Source organism: Hipposideros armiger, unplaced genomic scaffold, assembly GCF_001890085.2.
Source record: "Hipposideros armiger isolate ML-2016 unplaced genomic scaffold, ASM189008v1 scaffold_282, whole genome shotgun sequence".
Classification (NCBI taxonomy): Eukaryota; Metazoa; Chordata; class Mammalia; order Chiroptera; family Hipposideridae; genus Hipposideros; species Hipposideros armiger.
The window spans coordinates 699999-710898 of NW_017731632.1; positions in this window are offsets into that span (position 1 = coordinate 699999).

Below are 10900 nucleotides of genomic sequence, written 5' to 3' on the forward strand. Positions count from 1 at the left end.
AAAAAATCATTTTATACCTGTACTGAAGTAGAACTGAGGTACAACAAGCTGAAAATATCTGAAGCAGCCATTTGAATAGTTCTGACAAGTATATACCTGGGAGCCGATCACAATAATCACGATAAGGAACACTACCATCACCCCCAGTCTCCTTGCACTCCCTTTCTCCTCGCTCCCTTCTCCTCCGACCTAACCTACCCAGTCACACTGGACTGAGGTTGTCTCTGGGTTAATGTGCAATCTCTCGAGATGTATATAAATGGTATCACACCACCTACTCTCTCCTGTCTGGCTCCCTTCACGGAGCACCATCATTTGCAGACGACTCCCAGGTATGTATCAGGAATGTGTCCCGTGTATTACCAGGTAGTACTCCCCTGTGTGGGCGGGAAAGCCACAGCTTGTTGACCCATTCACCCATTCGGAGCAATTCAGGTTGTTTCCGGTTCGGAGCTATTACAAATTACGACTGCTGTCAACACTGACGTCAAATCTTGGGATGGACATATGCTTTTGTTTCTCTTGCACAAATACCAAGGAACAGAATGACTGGGTCCTTCCTATAAGAGGAACATGTCTAACTTCCAAGAATTTTCTGAACTTCTCCCAAAAAGCACTGTTGGAGAGTTCCAGTTAACTACATCTTCATCAGCGTGGTGAGTTGTTTTAACTGTAGCCATTGTAATGAGTGTGTGGTATTGTCTCACTCTGGTTTTCCCAAATGATTAATTACATTAAATATCTTTTCACACACTTCTGCAGCATCTACTCAAACCTTTGGCCTGGCTCAAGGTTTATCAATTTTATTACTCTTAAAAAAATCAGCTTTTAGTTTCATGGATTTTTGGTATTTAAAATTCTTTGAACTTCTACTTTCTAAAGGTCGAAGCAGAGGTCATTCAGCTCTTTCTCTTGCATAGAGGTGGTTAGTGCTACAAATTTCCCTTTAAGTACTGCTTTGGCTGTGTTTTACAAATTTTACTATGTTGTTATTTTCATTCTCAGTCAGTTCAAAATTTTTTACTTCCCTCTTGATTTCTTCTTTGACTCATGGATTGTTTAAAGTATGGTTTACTTTCCTAATATTTGTAGTTTTCTAAGTATCTTTCTGTTACTGATTTCTAATATGATTCCACTGTAATCAGAAAATTTCTTTGTACAATTTTAATTCTTCCAAATCCATGAAGAATTTTTTTATAGTCCTGAATATGGTCTACTTTGGTAAATGTTTAATGTTTACTTAAAAAAAAAGTATGTATGCTGCTGTTGTTGGGTAGAGCGTTTTATAAATGTTTTAGGTCAAGTTGGCTGATGATGCCATTCAAGTTTTCTTTAACCTTATTGATTTTCTATTGTTCTATCAATTATTGAGAGAGATGCTAAAATCTCCAACTATAATTATGGATGTCTATTTTTCCTTGAAGTTCTCTCAGTTTTCATTCACATATTTTGAAGCCTTATTATGAGATGCAAAAATGTTTACGATTGTTATATTCCCTTGATGAACTCACTCCTACATCAGTAAGAAATGACTCTTTTTAACCCTGGTAATATTCTTTGGTCTTGTATCTATTTGTCTGATACTAATCCAGCCATTCCAGCTTTCTTTTCACTTACATAAGCAAAGCATATCTTTCTCTACGACTTTACTTTTAGCCTGGTTGCATCTTTTTTTTTTTTAAAGATTTTTTATTGGGGAATTGGGGGGATGGGAACAGTGCTCGGGAATTGGGGGGAGGGGAACACACAAGTTGCTGTCCTTTTTGTTCTTCAGTCTAGTTGTGGAGGATGTTGCTTCACTGGCCCAAGTTGGCACCATCATTGCGCTCTTCCCAGGCGAGGCACATCAGTCGCCGGCTTCTGGACGGCCGCTCACTCTGGCTGCTGGCCGCTCACGCTGGCTGCTGGCTATATACGGTAACCCAAGGCAACCCACTGCCGCAGGGGCTGCAGCCTACGCCGTCACCGGCAACTCACAGCAGCCCAGCTCCAGGTTGAGCTGTTGTTCAGCATCTTAGCTGTGGAGGGCAGTATCACTGGCCCTCATATATGGGATCTGAACCGGGGCCCTCTGGCATGCCAAGCCAGCTCTTAACCATCGCGCCACTCGGCCGGCCCTAGCCTGGTTGCATCTTTATATTTAAAGCGAGTTACCTGCAGAAAGCATATAGTTGGGTCTTGCTTTATTTCCAATCTCACAATCTTTTCAAATTGGGATGGTTAGACCATTTATATTAAATACAATCACTGCTACGGTTGGGTTTATTATATCTACCATCTTATTATTTTTCTATTGACCCATTTGTTTTTTTATTCCCTTATTCAGCTTTAAAAAAATCAATTCTTTTTTTTTAAGATTTTATTGGGGAATTGGGAGAGGGGCACAGTGTTGGGGAATCGGGGAAGGGGAGTAGACAAGTTGCTGTTCTTTGGTTCTTCAGTCTAGTTGTGGAGGACGTCGCCTCACTGGCTCATGTTGGTATTATCAATTGCGCTCTTCCCAGGTGAGGCAGTCGCTCGCCAGCCTCTGGACGGCCGTTCACAGCAGCTCTTGGCAGCTCACACTGGCTGCTGGCCACTCACGGTAGCTTATGGCAGCCCACTGCAGCAGGGGCTGCAGCCTACGCCGTCGCCGGCAAATCACGGCATCCCAGCTCCAGGGTGAGCTGTTGTTCACCATCTTAGCTGCAGAGGGTGCAGCGTCACTGGCCCTCATGTGGGATCCGAACCAGGGCCCTGCTGCTCAGAGCTGGCGTCCCAAGCCAGCTCTTAACCAACGCGCCACTCTGCCGGCCCAAATAAATTCCTTATGATTCTATTTTATCTCTTGTTGGTTTGTGGGCTATACCTCTTCTCTTTTTGAAGTGGTTGCCTTAGTTTGTATAGTGTATGTTTTAACTTATCAGTCAGCCATCGAATACGATTTTATCCCTAAACAATAAGAACCTTGTTTCCCCTTCCTGTCCTTTATGTTATTGTTGTCATGCATTTTACTTCTATATATAAGCCCCATAATTCATGGTTATTTTTGCTTTAAACAATTACATTTAAAGTAATTCTTTTTTTTTTCAATCAATATTTAATTTATTAAAGTTGTAGATCTTAGCATCTAACTCTTCAGCTTTTACTTCTAACATATGGATCTAATATTTTATTCATGAACTTAGAAATTTTTATATTAAGGCAAGGTCACATTTTCTTGCTCATTGATTCATATTCAATTAATGTATAAATTTGGTAGATTAAGTTCCCATAAAAAATATGGAATGCTTCACGAATTTGCGTGTCATCCTTGCGCAGGGGCCATGCTAATCTCTGTATCGTTCCAATTTTAGTATATGTAATGCCGATGCGGGCACTAAAGTAATTCTTAAAAATATTTATCCAGGCGGCGGGGAGGGGAAAAAAAAAATTTATCCACATATTTACAATTTCCAGTGCTCTTCATTTCTTTGTGCTCTTCCATCTGGTGCATTTTTTTCCCGTGTCTGAGGATTTCCTTTAATATTTCTAGGGATGAAAATCGCTGGTCATGAATTCTGTTAGCTTTTATGTCTGAAAAGTCCTTATCTTATCTCATGTTCATTTTGAAAGGTATTTTTGGGGCCAGCTGAGTGGCTTGCTGGTTAAGAGTTGGCTTGGGACGCCAGCTCTGAGCAGCAGGGCCCTGATTCAGATCCCACATGAGAGCCAGTGACACTGCGCCCTCTACAGCTAAGATGGTGAACAACAGCTCACCCTGGAGCTGGGCTGCCCTGAGTCACCAGCGACGGCGTAGGCAGCAGTGGAGCTGCAGTGGGCTGCCATGAGCTACCATGAGTAGCTGGCAGCCGGCGTGAGCAGTCGTCCAGTGGCCAGCGAGCAACTGCCTCACCCGGGGAGAGCGCAATGATAATACCAACATGGGCCAGTGAAGCGACGTCCTCCACAACTAGACTGAAGAACAAAAGGACAGCAACTTGTCTGTTCCCCTTTCCCAATTCCCCAATGCTGTTCCCCTCCCCCAATTCCCCAATAAAGTCTTTAAAAAAAATAAAAGATATTTTTGCTTTAGAATTCTGGGTTATGTTCTTTTTCCCTTTCAGTACTTGAAGCTGTCCTATCTTCTGCCAGCACTGTTTCCCATGAGAAGTCTGCTATTAGTCTGATCTTTGTCCAGTATATAACGACTTTTTTCCTCTGACTGCATTGAAGTTTTCTTTTAATCACTGTTTTCAGCAATATAATTTATAATGTGCCTTGATGTAGTTTTCTTCATGTTTCTTATGCTTGGGTCTTACTGAGCTTCTTGGATTTGTGGGTTTATAGTTCTCATCAAGTTTGGACATTTTCAGCCATTACTCCTTCAAATATTTTTTTCTTATTCCCTATCCCCATTCCTCCTTTCAGGGACTCCAATTACAAATATACATATAGTATGCCATTTGAAGTTTTTTTACATATCACTTATGCTCTTTTTTTGTTTTGTTTTTTTCCTTTTTTAAAAAAAATTTCAGTCGTCTTCCTGATGGCTCTTTTTTAATTCTTTCTACTGCTATCTCTCCTAGTTCACTCAACTTTTCTTCTACGGTGTCTAATCTGTTGCTAATCCTCATGCAGTGTATTTTTCATCTCAGATAGTGCTGTTTCCAACTCTAGATGTTCATTTGGGTTTTCTTTCATTTTATGTTTCTTCTTAACATGTTCATGCTTTCCTCTATCTTCTTGAACATGCAGAATACAGCAATAATAACTGTGTTAATGTCCTTACCTAATAATTCTATCATATGTGTCATTTTTTTAGCCTGTTTCTATGTATTGATTTTGCTCCTCATAATGGATTATATTTGCTAGCTTCTTCCTTGCACGCTTGGTAATTTTTGACTAGATAGCAGACATTGTAAACTTTATTCTGGTAGGTGCTGGATATAAGCTTTGGAAGAGGCAGGATCACAGCACCTCTCAACTTGCCCACTACTGAGGCAATACCCTGTGAGCATACTGTCTGTGTATTACAAGATTTTCCCACTCTGGCTGGTGGGAACACAAACGGTGCGGGCCTTCTGTGAGCGCCAAGGGTTGTTTCACTGTTCACTTCCAGGGTGCTTTCCCTGGGCTGGGAGAGTTCCCCACACGCATGTGCTTATCAGTAGCCAGCTAGAGATTCAGGGGAGCCCTGTATGTTTGTCAAGAGGTCTCTCTTCTCTGGGACTCTGCCCTGCAAGTTCACTCTGGCCTCCCCGAGTTCTCAACATGGCCTCAACTCAGAGACCACCAGGCTCTGTCTGGGCTCCTCTGCCTCTCTCCCTGAGCCGTGGTCTGAAAACTCTCTCCAGGCAGTGGGCCTGCTCAATCCTAGGGCTCGCCTAGTTTATTTTCTATTTCTCAAGAATCATTGTCCTGCACTGCCTGTTGTCCAATGTGGGGAAACTGTTGTTTGGGTTATTTTGTCTTTCACTGAGTTAAGGCAGGAGGATAAATCCAGTCCAAGTACACTGATATTAAAAAAAAAAAATACCAGAATAAACATATTTAAACAAGTGTTGTCCCCCAAACTCCCATACACAGATAGATTAAATGTTTATATAAATATATAAGACATATATAAATTAATGTAAGGGACTAAGGTAACTTCAAAACTTTTCCATAAGACAATGTACACATTCCTAAGATGAAAATATTGCTGAAAGCACCACTTAGAACACCATTAACAACTGAGTCCTATTTCTACGATGTAAAATGTTTTACCCTTCTGAGCAAACTGATTTTCTACTCTCAGGTAAGTTGTCACTTGTGGCCAGTATATGTAATAAAAGACACCAAATCACAGTATTCATTTTCTTGCTAGGTTTATACTCCAGATCTGAAAGTAATTTCCAAAAAGAAATTTCAAATTCAACATGAAAAACTCAGACTTGCTATTTAAAGACTTTACATGCCATGAAAAAAAACATGGCATGTTAGGGCATAAAGACACTAACAGCAACAACTTCTCAGGTGACAATAGCACATCTCAGATCCCACAGCCCAGTGAAGGCTAAAGGCAGGGTTCTCACATACACAACACACAAAACCAATGCACCTGTTTTTGTGCCATTATCATCGCCTGCCTGGGACCCTACACAGTTATCTCCTCCTGACTGGTCCCTAGCCTATAGGTCCGTCTGCTTCCAACATATCCTCTTCCTCCTGTCAGGATGACATTTCACACATGTGACCAGACATTCCTCTGCTTTGAACCCTTCAATAGTCCCCACTGCCTAAAAGGTCAAGCATAACATGCTCAGTCACTTAGTCTCTGAATAATCACCCAGGTGAAACTCCTCTAGGGCTCAAGGACATGCCATTTCCCACCCTGAAAACACAACCGCCACCCTTTACCAGGCGACTGTCAGGCATCCTTTTCTGTGCAACCTGTCCCTCACCCCTCAGTCAATGCAAGCCACCACACAGCTAATTACTCCATGTCCACATTCCATTAACACCCAACATTTTGTCAGCACCCAGCATAAGACAGACATCCAGCAAATGCTTACTGATGGAGCAGAAACGAGTCCAAATCAGTGATTCAGTCTGTCTTCCTGGCTTCAAACAAAATATTCCTTCCTTACTTTACACACACTCTGCAATTAGCTACCTGTGCTCAGTCCAGAGATGGGTGCGTGTGTAGTCACTAAATGCCCCCAACCTTTCCTACTTCTTCTGAGCTCAGCATTCCCAAACATGCAAGTTCTTCAAGCGAGTGGCACTGCTTGGGAAATAATGACTAACGATAATAGTCAAGTTCCCTTCTAATTGGTTACAAATTAAAAAAAAAAAAGATAACAGAATCATACCATGAGACAGGTGCAAAATTACCTTAAGTATTTAATGCTTTGTAATACATAATTTATGCAAATTCCACCCAGATCCTTCCCCTCCATCTCCACTAAGAAACAAAACCCTTAATCTGTACAGGGAAGGACTCTGGTCAACACTCATTGCAACTCAGGGAAGGAAAGGGGGGCTACTCCTGGAGAAGGGGCAGGATGACACTATGCACCCACAGCTACAGCCGAGCAAGGGGCAGGAGAACTGACAGGGCCATTCCCTAAGACTCAGGCTCACCACACGTGCCTAGGACAGAGCCTTACTCAGGATAATGGAGACAGCACCCACCACCACACACATCCAAATGAAAATGCTTCAAGTGCTAGCTAACAGCAGAATACTGTTAGGAGAGACAGGAGAGGAACATTGGTGCACAGAGAGACACTGTGAGGCTCAGCAAAGAGGGACGGAGGACCTGCAACTCAGAATCACACACCCTGCTCTGGAAACCCAGCCCTTGCACTTGACACGAGCCATCCTACAGAAATTTGAAGGCTGTGGTGCACCAATGATAACCATAAAAACAACAAATCTTAAACACAGGCCAACTCTTGACAAGACTAATGTAAACTACAGCACTAAAGGCCTAGCAGGAAGAAACCTGTATCCAGGCATTTTCAGGCATAAAAAGTATTCACTTCAGTTTTTACTGTCCTATACATGTCTGGCTTTGAAAAATAATAATAAAGCATACAAAAGGCATTAAAAAAACACTCCCAAGAGACAAAGCAATCATCAAAACAAGGCTCAGATTAAGGTGTTGGAACTATCTGACAAGGAATTTAAAATAACTATAATTAATATGTTAGAGACTATTACAGAAAAGGTGGACAACATGCATGATCAGATGGGTAATTTCAGTAGAGAAATGGAAACTGCAGTATCAGTAAATTTAAAAATAGGTCAACAGAAATCACCCAAACTGAACCATGAAGGAGAGAAAAAAGGCAGGGAAGGGGACAGAGACTATATAAAACATTCTCACATACATGTAATTAGAATCCCAGGAAGAGGTGAACAGAACAGAAGCAATAATCGTTCAGAATTTTTCAAATTTAATGACAGACACCATAACACAGATCCAAGAAGCACAGAGAACATCAAGCAGGCTAAGTAAGCAAATAAAACAAAACCTGTTCATATCACTATTTCCAAGCTGCTGAAAACAAAAAAGATAATCTTGAAGGCAGCAAGGGATAAAAGAAACATTACACACAGAAGAACAAAGATAAAGATTACATCAGCCTCTTGTGAAAAAGCATGAAAACCAGAAGATAATGGAGTAATTTTTTTAAATACTGAAAGAAAAAACAAAAACCTGTTAATTCAAAATTCTATACCCAGCAAAGGTATCGTTCAAAAATAATGGAGAAATAGACTTTTCAGAAATAAATACTGAAGAAATTCATTTCCAGGAGACCTAACCTACAAGGCAGAAAGAATACAGTATAAGACTAAAACTTGGACCAACACAAAGAAATGAAGAGCCCTGAAAATGGAATACAATGAAAGTAAAATAAAACCAGTTTTTCCCTTTTAAAAAAAACTGTACTAAAAGATGACTGACTTTCAAAAGCAAAAATTGCAGAATACTCTGTTTGTAGCATATGCAAAAGTAAAATGTAAAATCAATAACACCAAGAAGAACTGGGAATAAATACCGGTACACTGTGAGAGATTCTTATACTACACTGTGAAACAGTACAATATCATTTGAAGGTAAACTTTGGATTAATTTAAAATGTACACTGCAAACCCAAAGGCAACAATGACAAAAATATTTTAAGAAGTTTAAATAATAAGTCAATGGAAAAGATAAATGGAATCATAAAACATGCTCAATTAAACCCAAAGAGGCAAAATAGAGGGAAAAGAAAACAAAGAATAAACGTGACGAACAGAAAACAGCTAGCAAGATGGTGAACTTGAATAAAATCCTACCAAAAATCATGAATGGTTGCCTGGGGCCAGCGGGAAGAGGATGGAGTGGTGAAAAAGCATGAGGGAGTTCCGTGGGATGATGGACATTTTCAAAATCTTAATTGGGATGGCCAACACTCATAGAACTGTATGCTTAAAATGGATGCATCCTACTGTGCGCAAGTTATACTTCATTACATTTATTTTTCAAAGCAAAGAATGAAACGTTACAGAAAACTAATAACGGGTGCTGAGGCAGACCGCCCCGTTTCCCTGGCTGGCATCACCATGGGCACTGCCCAGCTCTCTGCCTCGCAGGCGTGCCATGAGGTGCACATGCTGATACACGGGAAGTGCTGAGACCCTGTCTGGCACACAGGTAGCGATCACCAGTGCTCTAGCCTTCTGACGAATGAAGAGGAGCATGTTTCCCTCAAGGTCACAGATGTCTGCTCCCTGACAGGTCACTGTCAGCCCTGGTCAAATGAATGTCACCTGACTACAGGCTATAAGATGAGCTTTAACCCTCCGTTGGGCACAACTGATCTCACAGATTCAATGCACACAAATTTTCAAATATCTAATAGTTAACTTAAGTATTGTGACTCATCACTTCTGTATCTTCCCCCCCACCATAACCTATCACCAGTCGTGTTTGTGACTTAGTTCAGTAAAGACTTATTTCATAGCGGCATCTTTGTGTGCAATGAATCTGTGAGATCAGCTGCGCCCGACAGAGGGTTAAGAAACATACCACCTATTCTTAGGATCTCAAGATACATTTTTCACTTGCTCTGTTTCTGGGGTTAAGATACATTTTCCTCTTTAAAATACTATGTTTTTAGAGTTAACTAAAATGAAGTGAGAAGGGAAAGTCATGAGCTGAAAGTCCTTGAACCCTCCCCACCCCGCCCAGAGAAGCAGGCTCTCCCACAGGCATCCAGGAAAGGGGCTGTGGGGGCCGAGGGCTGACCATGCCTCCTCACACCCACACCTGTAAGCTCTGGGCCAGGTCCTGCTAAAGCGCGATCAGAAAGGGGTGACACAAGCTGCCGAGTGGTCATCCGGTTAGAAGCGTCTGCTCTCACTCGATGGTCTGCACTGAGTGCAAAAAAAGGTAAATGTAAGTAAAACACATGACCAGAAATATATTGATCGCAATAAACCTCACAGTTAGAAGAGAACCCCTTGTTCCTACATCCCACTTCTTCCATGCAGTGCAGTCAGTATTTACTGAAGTCTACAAGGTACTGGAGGTGGATCCAAAGACCACATGTGCGCTCGGGCTCTTGGGGAAATGGCCTCGGAGTGGCTTGTTCAATATGACAAAAGCAAGCATTAATATAAAAACATGTGCCCAAGGTGAGTGACGCCTCAGGCTATAAAGCTAAGAGCTAAGGGTCAGGCACTGTGCTAAATGCTACACGTCTACTCTGCCCTGGAACGCTCACAGTGACCGCCACCCAAGGTGGGCACTGCCACCCTATTGTAAAGCTGTGAAAGCTGAGGAACAGAACCACTAGGGAAGCTCACTGGCATCACACAGCAAGGCTTCAAATCCAGGACTCCCAGCATTGTGATTGCCTGCATCTGCCAGCCAACGTGCCTGGGAGGCTCCGGGAAGGCTTCTTCCTCCCGTTATCCACCTGGAAGACACCCTCACCTTCTCTTTAAAACCTGACTCACTCTGCTCCCGTTCTCGCCCAGTCTTAGCCATTCGCGCTGTCCTCTTCCTGCCCCACAGCCTTCTCACAGCCTTCTCGCCAGGCATACCTGCCTCTCTCTCCCAATCGCCTGACTGCAAACTCCTTGAGACCAGACACTTAGTCCTGATCGCATTCCTTCACTATCACCTTCCACAACATCACTCCCAGGCAAACAATGCCCACTGAATGGACCAGCCGGAGAAGACTCGTCGTCGTGGGCTTACCACCCATCACACCCAGTCTTCACAGTGATGGTTTCAAAGTGATGCCTGCAGAGAGGAGAAATGACCGCCGGACACAGGAGCAGCCTGAGCCGCCAACCAGAGCAACTTGTGTAAAAGACGCGAAAATCACAGGTACCCTGCAGTCAAGCTGCTGCACTGCCTCTTCTTCAAGACCGGCACCCGCAGCCTCTGTCCAACCCA